Below are 16,288 nucleotides of genomic sequence, written 5' to 3' on the forward strand. Positions count from 1 at the left end.
TTATTCTTCCTTTTATCTTAGAGTTGATTTGGGTCTTTATTCTAACCAGTGAAGGATATGACAATACATAAGTGATTCCAGAATGGTTTCCATATTGGTAAGTAGTCATTTCCTGTCTGTTATAATACAGTTTTAATTTTTGTGATGTTTTTCTGTGCTCACCTTCTAATACTCTTCCCAAAGAAAGTGTTGATGATGTATATACAATGATGCTTCTGTCCAGTCTATAAGTTTTTAAACTTTTTTTTCCTTAATCTTGAGCATTATTAGCTAGCATTTTTCCTCCATACCAACCTATACATTGAAGTAAGCAAATATTAAAGTGTATTTTGATTTAACAGTGAGTGTCTTACTGAGTTTTTCATTGAATTTCTTTATCTCTTCATTCTCTGTAACAAAATTGTGTGAGGCATTGCCATTATCTTCATGGTGATTTTATTGCTTATATTCATCATAAACTCTGAAAACTGGGGTGACTAAATATCCCATGAATTATTGTTTCTTGTTGACTTTTAGAGTCAGAATAAAATCCACTCAGCCCATTCCCCTATTTGCCTCTCCAAGAAAAAACTGTAAGCAATCCTTCCCTTTACATGCAACTTCTTTTTATGATCTAGTTTCATTTATAAATGAAAATGTTTGTTTCACTTAGGTTGGGTTAGTTCTGGAGTATGTCAATTTGTAGGCTGTGGGGAAGGATTTCAGATTTACAATATGAACAGTTAAATTAATGTTCTTACATGACCTAAAACCTATGTTATTCTTAGCACTGTCTCCTCCCTTTCCCTTCTCTTTGGCATTGTCACTACAGAAAGAGAATGCAGTTCCAAAGGCCATCTTGTGTTTTTCTTCCATGAGTTACCATGAGCTGCCATGGACTAACCCTTCCAGATTGATGATCCTAAATGTTCATCATTTAATGGCCTCACCTACTGCTGATGAGGCCTCTGGACTTAACAAGACTGTCTCTTAGATAACTGACATAGGCTTTAGCTAGGATTTCCTTTCTAGCATGCAACAACTTTTCAGAGTATGTGCTCTGCTGGCACAACTTTCAAGAGCCCAGAGTAACCTCCACACCACAATGGACTACTAGAAAAGGACCTTGGTGAAAGATTCTTATTTTAAAAATAGGAATTTGAGACAACTAGGTAGCATTGTGGATAAAGAATTAAACCTGGAGGCAAGAACACTTGAGTTTCAAATCCACTCTCAGATATTTACTAGCTGTGTGGGAAGTCACTTAGCTTCTATCTGCCTCAGTTTCCTCATCTGTAAATTGGAGGTACTAATAACACCTATCTCACAGGATTATTCTGAAGCTCAAATGAGATAGTAATTATGAAGCACTTTATAATTATTTAAATGTTAGTTAATATTATTATTAGACTCCCCTCTTTACACTTTCCCTTTGGCATTTAGATGTTTCTCACATCCGGAGCTGATCATTCAAATGGTAGAGAGAAACCATTCTTTGTAAGACTCAAGTGGATTATTCACATTGTGTGCTACAATAGCAAACAATTTTAAATTAGGGAATTGAGAGGAGTTTCAGAGGAAGCGTGATTATGTTTAATACTGAGCCATTTTAGTTCTAATTTGTCATTTTAAGGAGCAGCACAGCAATAAGCTCTATTAGCAGTGTGACAGTGAGACCTTGGGCAAATCACTTAATATTTCTGGATCTTTGTTGTCTCATCTATATGCAAAATGCTTTAACATTCCTGAAGGGAGAATGGACCAGATTCCTCCATTTAAAGAAGGCTGGGATGCCATGAGATTAGCATTACAGTAAAGGAACTAGTTGGGTTTGTTGTTCAGTGTTGTTTCTTCCCCCACTGATTTGACTAATTTGGAGGCTAAATTGATTGGTTGCCTTGGAGCTGCAGAGGAAGCTTTGGTAAACTCTGGGAAGAGAATTATTTAGAGGATCATCACAAACTCACATTCTGTACAGTTGAGATCAGCATCATTCGTGCTAATCTCTTCCCACAGTCTATCCATTTTGTTTCAAAAACAATGTTTGTCATTGCAGCCTGAGAGTGCTTGAGGCTAGGCGGAAGAGAAGGAAAGGAAGGTGCATAAAAAGAGGAATAATCAGCTCAGCTCTGCTGCAGACCTGATGGGGGGACTTAATGAGACAGTTCATTAGAGGACAATGAGGGACCACCAGACCGCTCTGGGATCCTTGATTCAAAAGGTTCCTGAGTATAGAAAAACCTGTGTTCTGCTGGGGTGACCCTTAGTAAGCCCTTCCTCTAGCATGATCCAGCCTCTTCAAGCTCCAACCACCACTTCCTTTGGCAGTTAAATCTGACTTCTCACAGTGCTGCTTCCTTCCTAGGGTTATCTTTTTATCTCACCTTCCTTTCAAAGAATTGCCAGCAGACGCTGGCCTGGCAAGTTCTATGGGAGCAGGCAAAGGCTGAGGTCTGTGCCCTGCTCAACAGAGAAAGAAACTGAAGTTCAGGGGAATGCTGAGAGTGGGGTAAGGGTGAAGGTTAGAGAGTGGTCCTTCTCTGTCACCATTGCCTGTTCATACTGTAGTTTTGAGTTTTCTTGGAGATCCAATAGGCTCCCCTGACCTTCCCACTCATTAGAAATGTAACAAATGATATGGCAGCCAAAAAAGCAAATATGATCTCAAGCTACCTCAATAGAGACATAAAACATCTGATCAGAGCTTTTGTGGACTATTGTGTTCAGTTCAGAGCATCACACTTTAGGAAAGACAATTGATAGATTCCAAGCAACCAAGATGATGAAAGGTCTCTCCATGATGCCATAGAATGAGCTGAAGAATGTTTAGTCCAGAGAAGACTTGAAATGGTAGTGGTGGAGGGTAGAGTACACAAGAACTATCTTAAAGTATTCAAAAGTAAATGATTTGGTCCTCTTGACCTCAAAGGTCAAAACTAGTTAGGAAGGATGGAAGTCATAGAGAGGCAGCTATTGGCTTCGTGGAAGGAAAACCTCCCAATAATTAGAACCCTCTAAAAATAAAATGAGATGTTTTGGAAGTTAATAGTAACAACAACAACCACAATAATTGTTGTCATTATTATTTTAGCTAGCATTTATATGACATCTGTGTGCCAGGCACTGCTAAGTAAGATGTGTGTAGATGTGTGTTTATACATATAGTTGTGAGGATCAAATGAGATTTTGCATATACATATATGTATCACATATATATTTATATACATATATGCATATGTATATAGAGATTTATACATATACAAATAATACATGTATTACATACATGTAATCTTATGTGATTCTCACAACAACCTTAAGAGATAGGTGCTATTACTGTGCCCAATTTATAGGTGAGGAAAATTCCTATTTCTGCCCAGTTACTGGTATGAGGGCTTGCTGACCCCTTTTTAGGGCTACTCATCCACCTTTGGTGTCTGCCTGGCACTAAACTCTCACCTGTGGCTCCAAAAATCTATAGCATGCATAGCGTTCATACCCCAGGAAACCATCTTGGTAGATGGGCTAAACCAGGCTGAGGGTAACTGACAAGCTTCAAACCCTTTGGTGAGTTAGGGGAATGTCTACCCCAAGTACATGAAGACCTCACCCAGAGGAATTGTGGATGAGAACAATTTGTTCCAGTGGCCATATAAACAGCTGAAGCAGGTACTGTGGAGAGGTTAGAACTTGGTCAGATATGAAAGACACCAGGGTCATCCATTGTGTCCCAAGCCATTGCCACCCATCTTGATTTTGTCTTGCCATTGGACTTCTATGATCCTGGAAGAGAGAAGGTGATGATTTTGTGCAATTCTGCCTCACTTAAATCCAATTAACGCACAAGTCAAGACATCACCCTGTGATGCCATTGGTCCTCTTCAAAAATAAACAAACAACAAATAAGGAAACTGAGGCAAAGAGAGTTTAAATGACTTAGCCAAGGTCACACAACTAGCAAGTGTCTGAAGTCCTATTTGAACTCAGGGCTTCCTAACTCCAGATTCAGCTCTATCCACATAACCACCCAGCTGCTTCAAGTAATGAATGTCTCCTCAGATAAGGAATCTTCAAACAAAAGCTGAATGATCTCTTGTCAGAGATGTTATAGAGGGGATTCTTGATCTATTCCATAGCAAAGCAAGACCAGTAGGTTGGACCAAATGATCCACCTGGTTCTGATTTTGAGATTCTGTAATTCTAGTTCCCTACTAGCTTGAGATTTCTGAGATTTGAGGTGTTTAGTGTTCCCATTCAACTCCAAGGAATTCTTATTAGGAAAGTGATCTTATCAGCTCAATGACACTAAATTGTTCAAGAAGGTATGATTTATGCTTCCCTGGAGTGTTTACTTTTGACAGAGGACCCTGTCCCTATCCTTATGTTTTTTACCCAGTCAAAACTATGAGTTTCTAATGGTGAGACTTGAGGGAAGGCAGCACCTTGCCATGCTCCACCTCCTCCTCCTCCAAGGCTTGGTACATGCTCAAAGATGACTACCCAATCTACCCTCTTCATTCTTCAGACAAGTCCTAGGACTATATTAATCTTGTCAAGTAAGTGCCTTTGTCTAAACTAAAACTCTCCTGTTTCAATTTCAGAAAATCCTTTTCTCTAAGCAGAGTGGCAAGAAAAGAGCTCCACTGAGAGCTAGAGATGCTGAGCAAATGCCCCCTGGTGGAGGGCAACGGAGTTTTTTGGGGGAAACAGTGAGCCAGGAGTCAGAAACCAAGTGCTGACACTCCCCCCATGATCTTGGGTGTTTGTCTTATCATCTCTGGAACTTAATTTATTCACCTGTAAAATAGAGATAAAACTAACTAGTTATGTTACCTAACTATATGAAATAATACATCTAAAGTATGTAAAGGTCAGCTATCATTACTATAATAGACCAAGACATGTTAAGGGCCAGAGTGATGTCTCAGGCACATATTTGTTTGGGGCAGAAAGAGGGAAATAGTCCAGATCATTTTAGAAAGGTCATCTTGGCTTTAAGAATCCCATATTGTTAAGAGTTAAGTTTCAGGTGACCATCTGTCAAGATACTGCTAGGAGCAAAGGGAGAAGGAAAGGACTTCCAAGGAACAACCAAGACTATACCAGCCCAGAAGGAATAGGATGTCTGTAGGGCTTGTTTTTCATACAGGAAATGAGACCATGTTGTTCATGACCATCAGAAGTCAAAACACATGAAGCAGTCCAGAAGTGGGTCTGGAAAATGTGTCTCCTCCAGTTCTGTCCCACCAGCATGTCTAGGGCTCTTCCCTTTGATCTCTCTTGCCTCTCCTATCCTCCAAAGGGTCTGGCACCCTTGCCATACTCCAGCCCAGCCTCCACTTACCTTTAGGGAATGTAAGGGCACTAAAACTCCCAGCCTTGGACCTTAGCCCACCTCTGAGATAGGAGGGTCCAGAAACCTCTATAATAATCCTTATCATTTCCAGGAACCCACTGGAAGGTAAAAGTCATGGAGGGTAGGAGAGGTAAACATATTAATGAACTCATTTCAGTTCCTTTCCTTTTTGAGTGGGACCCTTCAAGAGCAGGCAGCAGGGGGAGAAAGAGAGAGAGAGAGAGAGAGAGAGACAGAGACAGAGACAGAGAGAGAGACAGAGACAGAGAGAGAGAGAGAGAGAGAGAGAGAGAGAGAGAGAGTCATGCAGTGGAAAGAACATCAGGTGAAAAGGAAGGCAACTTGGGTTCTAGTCCTTAGTCCTTCATAAACTAGTTATGTGACGTTGAATAAGTAGCTTCCTGAGCTATATCTTTCACTCATCTTCCTAATGAGGAAGTTGGGCTGAATAAATGATCTCTATCATCCATTTTCATTCTATGAGCTAGGTGGTGCATTGGATGGAGCACTAGGCCTGGAAGACCTGAGTCCAAATCTGACTTCAGACACTTACTAACTGTGTGACCTTAGGCAAGTCACTTAATGCTGTTTGCCTCAGTTTCCTCATCTGTAAAATGAGCTGGAGAAGGAAATGGCAAACCACTCCAGTATTTTTGCCAAGAAAACCCCAAACAGGGTCATGAAGAGTCAGATACAACTGAACAACAAAAATGAATTTATGACTGCTCCAGGCCCAGAGGGGTCAATAGTAGGGTGACTGATCTAATTTCCTTTGGTCTATAACAGGAGGAAGCCTAGAACACCAAGAGTGGATAGTTATTTGGGAGAGAGGAGTTTATGCTAAACTTCCCTAAGTGAAGCCAGCACAAGTGAATTTTTCTACTATATCTGTGACCTCAAAGAAGTGGTGGTGACCTTTCTGCACTTGTTTGTGACTTAAATTAAGTGTTGACTATAATACTCAAATGAAGAAGGTTGGCTACAAGATTGGGGTCCTATTCTTGACTGATGCTAAGTAGGTATGTGACTTTGGTAAAGTTACTGCCCTTTTCTTGGACTTATTTTCCTTCTCTGTAAAAAACAAGGGGTTGAACTAAATGACAATAATAATGATAATAAATAGATCAGCAAGAATTTATTAGGTGTCCTCTATTACCAGACACAGGAATAGGTGCTGAAGATATAAAGACAAAAAGGAAACAGGCCCTCCCCTCAAGAAGCTTACATTAGATGATGATAGTGGTGGTGGTGGTGGTAGTTCATCTTTAAGTGCCTTAAGTACTCAAATGCCAAACATATCCTTGCCAGAAAGTCTATTTTATGGAGAATTCACACATGATGGTCAGAAGAAGTGATACAAGTTCACTCTTAAGAACTTTGGAATTGATTGTGTGATATGGGAGACACTGGCACAGGACCACTCAGCATGGTATGCCCACATCAGAAAGGGTGCTGTGCTCTATGAGCTAAGCAGAATTGAAATAGCTCAAAAGAATTGTGAATGCACAAATTTAGAGTATCCACCTCAAATGTTCAAATGGATTATTTGTACCTGACCTGTGGTAGAGCATTCCGAGCTCATATTGGTCTGATCGGTGATAGACACACTGTAAATTGACTCTACAATAGTGATGTTATTTTGGTCCTTTTCCAGAACAAAGGATACAACAACCAACAACTAACCAAGTGCCTTCCCCACAGCAAACCTGTGATTTGGGTAATAATGGATCTTTTTTTTAATAGTCTATATTTGTGATTTCACCGATAGAGAGAACTCTTAGAGTGTGAACTCCTTCCATAGATATAGAACACAACTCATCTTTATAGATTTAGAAAGATGTCTGGGACACTGACAGGCTAAGAGACTTGTCTAAGGTTACAGCAACCATGTATTAGGGGTAAGAGTTGAACCCAGCCCTTCCTGATGCCGAGACAGGCCTTTTATCCACTATAGCATGATGCTTCTCAAGTATGACAAGTATCATCTTCATCTTACAGATCAGGAAACTGAGGCTCAGATAGGTGAAGACATTTCACATCTATTTTGTATCAGGGCCAGGAAAGTTCTGGATCTCCCTGACTCTTCTATGAACACTGACCATGATCTCTAAGCTCTCTTCCAAATTTAATGTTCTATGATTCCGAGATGTATGCCTATGTATTTGTATATATGTATAGTCCACATTAGTATTTAGTTATGGGTATGTGTTTATGAATTTATGTATAAGTAAATGACCATGCCGGTATATTTGTGTTCAGGTCAGAAAAGTGGATGGGATGGCAGCAGCTTGATTCTGGGGTACTGAAATTTAGAGGCATTGACGGTGCTTTTCTTTTAACATTAAAGAAACAGCTGAGCTTTATGTCTAGTTAGCAAGAATAACTACTTAGGGAGGGGAGAGAGAGTAGGAGAGAATTTGGAACTCAAACTTATAAAAAAAAATGAAGGTTAAAATTGTTTTTACATATAATTAAGGAAAAATTAAATTTTTTTAAAGAGGAAAATTATTTAAAATAGGAAACCACGGTGGGTGCTCCCCAAATGAGCCTATCCCCGCACAGTGGCCTTCCCAGCTCCATTTTGATGCATAATACTTCTCCAAAATTGCAACCCTCTATGTATATGTATGTATATATATATACCTGTATGTATGTATATATGTATAAAACCTAGATAGATAAATATACAATATTTATATATGAATATGTGAATTATGTGGTTTTGTGTTTTATGCATGTATGGATAGATAAGTGTATTTGTGTCTGTATGCATTCACATGAATGATTTAGTGGTTTATATTTGTTAATGTGTGTGGGTAAGTGTATGTGTGTCTGCCTACGTGTACAAATGGATGTGTCTCTGGCTGTGTGGGTGTGTTCACACCTCCCTCCCTCACTGGGCTGCCAGTAAGACAACCGACCCGTATGAAATGAAACAACCTTCCAAACCAGAGCAGCAATCAGCTCTCTAGCTTCTCAGCACCCACAGTCTTAATAGCAGTTCCTGGCCCTCATTCAGGAGTGAGAGAACAAAAATCAGGTCACCAGATGCATTTCATTTGGTCCTTCGCCTCCCCTCGTCCCACCGAGAGCCCAGTGCCAAAAATTCACAACATATTTGCAGCAAGCACCTCGCGCCACGCCCAGCCCTAGCTGTGCCCTTACCACTCAGAGGCCTTCTCCTCTGGAAGGGGTGGCAGGCACCTGGTATCTCTCACACTACACCTATCTCCATGATGAACAGACTTGAAGTCAGAGGACCTGAGTTCAAGTTTTGGCTCTGAGACTTCCTGAGCTGTGTGATCTTGGGCTTGAGCCTGAGCTTTCTCAACTATAAATCAAGGGGACTGGACTAGATGATGAAATACTCTAGCCTGCCTCTGAGATTAGGTAGCATTATGGATAGTGAGCTGAGCTTGGGGTCAGGAAGAGCTGGGTTTGCCTCCTGCCCTCGTCACTTAGTGCTGTGTGATCTGGGCAGGTTGTTTAACCTCTCTGGGTCGCTTGTGTCAAATGAAAGGATTGGTCTTGCTGTCCTCCAGGGTTACATCCCACTTGAAATCTCTGGTCCAATGCATCTTTCAACTTGGACATTTGTTTTCAACTTTGACATATGTTTTCTGTATATTTTTCTATTTTTGTAAATATTTTATTTTTCCCCAGTTACATGTAAAGACAAATTTTAACATTCATGTGCTAAAACTTTTGAGTTCCAAATTTTCTCACTCTCTCCCTCCCTTACCTCATCCCTCCCTGAGACGGTAAGCAATTTGATACAGGTTGTGAATGCTTGATTGTTATGTATATTGTGTTTACTCTTTGACTTCTGAAGGGTGACACAGGTCAGCTATTGAGACCTTCGAAATGCCTGGATAATTATCGCTTCTCCACTTCACTCAGCATAGTTACAACTTCTCTAGTCAGAGAACACTGTGAACTACTCAGTGGGAGCAGGGTGTGAGTGGTGGTCATGGTCACGGTGTAGAGACAGCCCTGTACTGTGTCTCCAGGCTCCTACAGCCCCAGCACGGAATAAGCGTCTCGTTCCACTGGAATGGATTGGCATCTGGAATTCTCATTGAAGACTGTTTATTCTTTCATTTGCATGGCAGGTTAGCGTGGTCCCAGAATTACCAGCTTTGGCTGGCCCACCCACCCCCTGACAGGGACTTTCAGGAACACGCTCCCTAGCCAGTCTGGCCAAAGCCCTCAGTTCCACCACCTTCCCCTCTTCCCCCCCACCCCACCCCCACCCCGCTTCAGCCACGTGGCTGTGACTTTTGCAGGCTGTCCAAGAGGCCCCTGCCAGGAAGAGCTGGCTTCCTGGAAAAAAAGTTGGCATGAGTTACTTTAGGAACTGAAGAACATTCCAGAGACTTAGTCAGGATTCCTATGGGTCTTGAAGGGGGCTTATCTCCTTACTCATACCCCTATCTCCCTCGATCACCCTTCCTAAACCAGATGGAGGTGGGTTCCAAGCCACAGGAGCCCATACTGATTTTGCCCTAATAGTGTAGTAGAGAGAATGCTAAACGTTGAGTCACAGGACCTGAATTCAAATCTCAATACTGTCACTCACTATCCCTGAGGAAGTTTGACCAAGACATTTTACCAACCTTAGTTTTCCTTAATGGCAAAATGAGGAGATTGAATTAGATCAGGTATTTTTAACCATTTTTATGTCTTGGACCTCTTCGGCCATCTGATGAAGTCTGTAGACCGATTTTCAGAAAAATGTTTTTAATTTCATAAAATCTGTAGAATCATAAAGGAAACCTAATATATTGAAATACAATTGCTTTTTTAAAAAAAGAAAGAAAGAAAGAAAAATAAAAAGTCATGGACCCCACATTAAGAATCCTTGGAGATGATCTTGAGGGTTTCTCCCTGCTCCAAAGCCAGGATCCTGAAACTTACTACATCTCGAAGCATGCTGCTCACTTGACAATTATCACATGCTACATTTTTCTCTGCTGTTGTTTCCTTGATCTTGACACAAATAGTATATGCATCCTCTGCTCTGTTGTGGTCACCTTGAATTGTCATACACAACTTTTACTATTATTTATATTTTGATACACAGCATGGGACTGTCCTTATAGGGAGAAATTGGTTACTCAACCTTACCTGCAGGATGAGCTGTTGGTGAGAGTTTGGTCTTTGAGAAACAAAACATATGGTTCCAGGTTCTCTTCAGACACTTGAAAAGAGAAAGGAGAAAAAGACTCTGGGAACAAATTGACATGACTGCCTTAGTCACGGAGTCACGTGATAAATTCTGAATTCTAGTTCTGAACACATGATCTTATGATGTCAGCTCCTTGGGGGCACCATTCTTCACAGCATCTATCATTAGTGCTGACCACGCAGGAGATGCTCAGTGAATATTCAAAGCATTGGAGGAGATGGAACACTGGCTTTGGAGTCAGATGACCTTTGTTCTTGTCCAGGATCCAGTTAGCACTGACCATGTGACCTATGCAAAAGGGCCAGATCAGCAGATTTTAAGATCCTTTTCAACTTCTAAAGGAGATGATAGCTTAATTTAAGCAGATGCAGAGTCCTCTTTGGGTCACCTGTGGTGGGATGAGTGTGGGGCAGGTAGAGAGGGGTTAATTGTGATAGTGTAATCAAGGAGGGAGGATACTGCCTCTATCTTCAGGTCTTATTTCGTTGACTTTTCAGAGTTTCCTCATGACTCCCAATTTGAGAACCTACTAATACTGACCATTCAAGAGGGCTTAGGAAAACACCTATCTACCTGTCTACTTCTCTCCTCTCTCTTGTATTGACCAGGAGACTTACAACTCATGAAGTCAGTGAAACTTAAATCTTCATCAAACACCAGGTTGACTAAAAAACTGGTACTTTCTAAGGGTGGGTACTTATTAGCACCCGCACAGTTTCTTCCAGAGGTGCTTCTGGTCCAGAGAGGGTTAATGGTTTGGAGCCCAGGGATAGATGAGGTGGAGCATATAGGATTGAGAGCCAGAGCTGACTGGCCTTCTGGCCTGGGGGGTGGGGGTGGGAATATCTCACCTCATAATGTCCAGCTCCTAAGGCTCTGCTGTAGCCAACACATCCAGCTTGTCCTTGGGTGTGGAGGTATAAGCTGTCAGAGAGCCAGAAGAGAAAGCATAGCCCTCCCAGCCCCCAGAGACTATCATACTCTAGGCCTATTTCTCCTCAAAGATTCTCCTGCTACTCTCCTTTTCCACCCAAGTAGTCTGGTGAAGAGTGATAGAGCAGACAGGGAGGTGGATGTGGAATCGAGAACTTGGACTTGAGTTCTTCCTCAGAGACTTGTTATGTGACCTTGGGCAAGTCATTTAACCTATTGGTGCCCTAGCTTCCTCGTGTGTAAAATGAAGTACCTGGACTCAATAGCTTCTAAGGTCCCTTCCAACTCTAAATCTAAAATCATTGCTCTGATGGGAGCTTCTAGACTGGTGAAAGTGACTTGGGGGTAGGGGAAGATCTGGGGATTTAGAGTTGTGTTTGAAGAATAAACTGAAGACTTGCTCTTGAAATCAAAGAATGGGCCAGGGATCCAGAGTAAGTCATCTGGCGTATCCCCTAGCCCCCATATAAGAAAGACTTACCCCTAACCATCCAGAAAATAAATGCTATTTCCCTATTCTCCAAAAGGTGCCCCTATAGCTTCCCTTGGTGAGACACTGATTTCCCTCATTGTCTGATCTGTCCTGTATTTCTAGTTATGCTCTCAGGACAAGGAAGGAAATAATGATTTATTAAGTGCCTACTACATACCAGGTACTATACTAAACAGTCTTGCAGATGTATTTCTTTTGGTTCTCTCAGCAACCCTGTGAAGTAGATGATATTAACAATTGAGGAAACTGAGGCAGATGGAGGTTAAGTGATTTGCCGGGATACACACAGCTAGTAAATATCTAAGGTCAGGTTTGAACTCTGGTCTTCCTGACTCTAGTTCCATCATTTATCCACTGTACCACCATTCTGCCTCTAGGGAATACAGATAGAGCTAACACAGTGAAATACGTTCCTAAACAGACTTCTACCTTGAATATGGACAGGCTACCTGTTGTGATATTGAGCTATAGAACTGAGATGAGGCATAGAATCCAAGTCAAGAAAGAATCAGAATGAAAAGAGTAAAGAAGGGAGAAGAGAGGAGGAAAAAAGGGGAGGGGAGAAGGAAAAGGAAGGGAAGAGGGAAGAAGGAAGAAAAAGAAGACAACAGGGGAAGAGGAAAATGAAGGATAAGGAAGGAAAAGGAAAGAAGGTGTAGGAGAAATGGAGGAAAGGAGATGAGGTGGGGAAAGAAAGTGGAAAAATCATTGGATGTCCCTGTACTGGAGGAGAATCACTGGATCTCCCCTCTTCTGGTCTTCCCTTATAAACAGGAAAGTATCCTTTCGGAATGTTGCCTCCTCTCAAAGTAAAGGATAGAGGGGCAGAAGAAGAGTCAGCCAGAGCTGCCCTGTCCCCTTCCCCAACTATTCAGACCCATTTACTCTCTCTGAAGTGTTTAACCCTTCAAATGAGGGCTATGCTGACCCTCTGCTCCCAATAAGGAATGATCATTCTGGAAAAAGAGCAAAGAACAAATATGTAAGGGAAAGGGGAAAAAAATCTTTTAGTGGTTTGGAAATCCAGTTGGCCGCCCTTTCACTGAACAAAACCTCCTTCAGTGCCTGGCCTCACAGCTCCATATAGGACGCCAACAGTAACATTGGGGCTGGGAAGAGCCATGTTGGTTTTTCAGGGAAATTGCCAGGCTAGAATGGGGATTGTGGGGAGGAAGAGGGAAAGGGGAAAAAAAGAGTCAGGAGTTCTAGTGGTGCTTCAAGGGGACTAAAATCCAAGCCACCTCTTTTCCATCTCCATCAATTTATAAGTCAGTCAACCCCTGAATGCAGAGCCCTGCCCAGGGTGCTAGGGGAGCATTCAGAGGAAAGAGCTTCTAGCTTCAGAGACTTTCCAGTCTGATGGGGAATGTTACTGTCCTCTGAGACATCTCAGTCTAGTGGGGGTGGGGAGATGGAGTGGACAATCTGTGCCCTAAGGAAGCTCCCAGTCTGGCAGTCTTGCTTCCTGGGACCTTCCTTTCTTGTTCATCCTTCATTCTCAAAGAGGATCAATGACATCACATCTTGTGATGTCTTGATTTGTACGTATGGTGGGGAAGACAGTCATTGTCATCAGGGTTGTTGCCTTCCCGTAACTTTTGGACTGAGGAGGGAAGCAGTCACCATCCTTCTAGTCTTCTGGGAACACCTAGACTGAGAAGGGAGAAAGTCACTGCTTCAAAGGAGACCTCTCCATGTGATACGAGAGTTAGGACAAACATGTAGAACATCTGAGTCAGAATGAAGAAACAAGTATACTCCTTGAGGGCAGGAGGTGTTTTGCCTTTGTTTCCTCAGAGATTTCCTAGTGCCTGGTATATTGTGAGCACTTAATAAATGCTTGTTGATTGACTAACTGAAATGAAAATGATGCAAGTTGAGAGTAAAGGAATGCTATCAGGTGAACCAAATCAGGAAAAGATTCACTTTTCTAGAGGAAGTGAATTTTAGACGGGCCTTTGACACATGGAAAGGATAGATGTGATTTGGCAGGGAGAAAAGTGGGGAAGGCATCCCAGAAGACCACACAAAGATGAGAGAGTGAGGCATATAGAAGTAGAAGGATCCCCTGGTTAGAGCCAAAGAGCTGTTAATTGATTGCTGACAAAGTTTCTCCAGGACTATGATGGGTAATTTTGTTGCTGTTGAGTTGTTTTTCAATCATGTCCGACTTTTTGTGACTCCATTTAGGGTTTTCTTGACAAAGTTCATTTACAGATGAGGAACCGAGGCAAAGAGAGTTAAGTGGCTTGCCCAGAGTCACACAGCTAGTAAGCAACTGCGACTGGATTTAAACGCAGTTCTTCCTGACTCTGGGTCAGGTACTCTATCCACTGCACTACCTAGCTGCCCTATAATGAGTAATGCCACAATCCTCTCTTAAGAACTTTGGAATTGTGTGGCATGGGAGACACTGGTGCAAGATCAACCACATGGTGTATCTTCTTCAGTGCTCTCCGAGCAAAATAAAATTGAAGTAGCTCAAAAATAAATGAGAGATGCACAAATTTAAAGAATCCACCCCAAATTTCACATGGACTATTTGTGCTCAATCTGTGGTAGAACATTCTGAACTTCTCTTGGTCTGATCAGCCACAGTGGGACACACTGTAACTTGACTCTAGCATAGCGATGTCATTTTGGCCCTCTTTAAGAACAAAGGACAACCATCAACCAATGCCACATTCCTAAAATCAGAGTCCCTGACTTTCATATCCTCAGCTCTAATCTGAGTGGCACTTGTTAAAATGTCCCTATCAGAGAAAGGAAGTAGGGAATGGGGAGAATTATCTAAATATTTCAGGACCCCAATCCCTAGCTTGAAGAACCCTCTTAGGTCAAGTATCTTTCCCAGTCCTAGGTTCTTTGGAAACAAGTGACAGGGTTAGTGCAGGGCATACTCTACCCAACATGCCAGAGAACTTTTCCCTGGGAGAATGAGCCATTGGTTGGGACTTTTGGAGGGTATAACTTCTGCAGGACTTCTAGGATTGATGTGACATCTCTTGGGGCTTCCACATGCTCTGTCATCCAGGAACCCTGCCTTCCTCAAACAAGATACTCCCCTTCTTGACTCTGGACATCTTTTATCATCTGTTTCCCATACCTGGGATGCTCCCATTCCTCACTTCTGTCTCTTGGTCTCCTTGGCTTCCTTCAAGTCACAGCTAAAATCCCCACTTCTGCAAAAAGCATTTCCAATTCTTCAATGTTAATGCCTTCCATCTGAGATGATCTCTACTTTCTCCAGTTTTGCATGAAGTTATTAGCATGTTTCTTCCCCCATTTGATTATGAACTTCTTCTGGGAAGGAAATGTTTTTGCCTTTCCTTGTATCCCCAGCACTGCACATATTACCGAGCAGAATTTCTCATAAGAACAAAGTAGGCATCTAATAACTACTTGTTGACCCATTGTTGCTCTCCTCTTCATCCATCTCTGGGAGATATTCCACGTGGTCATGGGATTTAAAGCCAGAGATCATCTTGTATAATGTCTTCTTTTTACAGGAAAGGAAACTGAGACCCAGAGAAATGAAGGGACTTTCCCAAAGTCTCACTTGTAAATGGAAGAGCTGGGATCCAAACCTAGGTCTTCGGATCCTAGGTATCTGGGGTCAAAAAAACTCATCTTTCTGAGTTCAAATTCAGCCTCAGACACTTACTAGCTGTGTGACCCTGGCCAAGCCACTTAATTAACCCTGTTTGCCTCAGTTTCCTCATCTGGAAAAGGAAATGTCAAGCCACTCCAGTATCTTTGCCAAGAAAACCCCAAACAAGGACATGAAGAGCTGGACAGGACTGAAAAAAGACTCAATAACTACTTCTGATCCCAGATTCTAAAAAGTCATCTTTCTACTCTCCAAGAACTTGGGTTAGAACCTATATTATTTGTGCTCTCACCCCTACTCCTCAAGGTGTTTTCATTTGATTGAGCACCTACCTCATAAAATTGTTGTGAAAATTCTATTTGTAAAGTTCTCTGCTAATTTTAAAGTACCATAAAAATATTAACAATTATTATTTCCAAACAAATATCACCTATTATATGCAAAGACTATGGAAATGGGGGATGAAACGTCATGTAGAGGGCAACATGTAGCAGGTGAGTTTCTTTGGAGCACAGAGTACATGAAGGAGAGTAATAGGAAATAAATGTATAAAAGTAGGTGAGAATCATATTATGGAAGGTTTTAAATACCAGGCTATGAATTTTCTATTTTACTCTAGAGAAAATGGGGAGCCAATGAGGAATTTTGAGTAGGGGAGAGTATGGTCAGATGTGTGTTTTAAGAATATCATTTCAGACTCTAAGGTCACCCCTAATTCTAAAATCCTATGAA

General features: G+C 41.7%; 1 long non-coding RNA gene across 1 annotated transcript; it reads right to left on the bottom strand.

The window, feature by feature from the left end:
- Window positions 1-418: 418 nt before the first annotated feature.
- On the bottom strand, window positions 419-10,800 carry LOC140529460 (uncharacterized). Its single transcript, XR_011975564.1, has 2 exons — window positions 10,460-10,800; window positions 419-3,759 (listed from the first exon to the last, which is right to left on the bottom strand). It is a non-coding gene; the product is annotated as an uncharacterized lncRNA (long non-coding RNA).
- Between the last annotated feature and the right edge of the window lie 5,488 nt (window positions 10,801-16,288).

Source organism: Notamacropus eugenii, chromosome 2 (genome assembly GCF_028372415.1).
Source record: "Notamacropus eugenii isolate mMacEug1 chromosome 2, mMacEug1.pri_v2, whole genome shotgun sequence".
Classification (NCBI taxonomy): Eukaryota; Metazoa; Chordata; class Mammalia; order Diprotodontia; family Macropodidae; genus Notamacropus; species Notamacropus eugenii.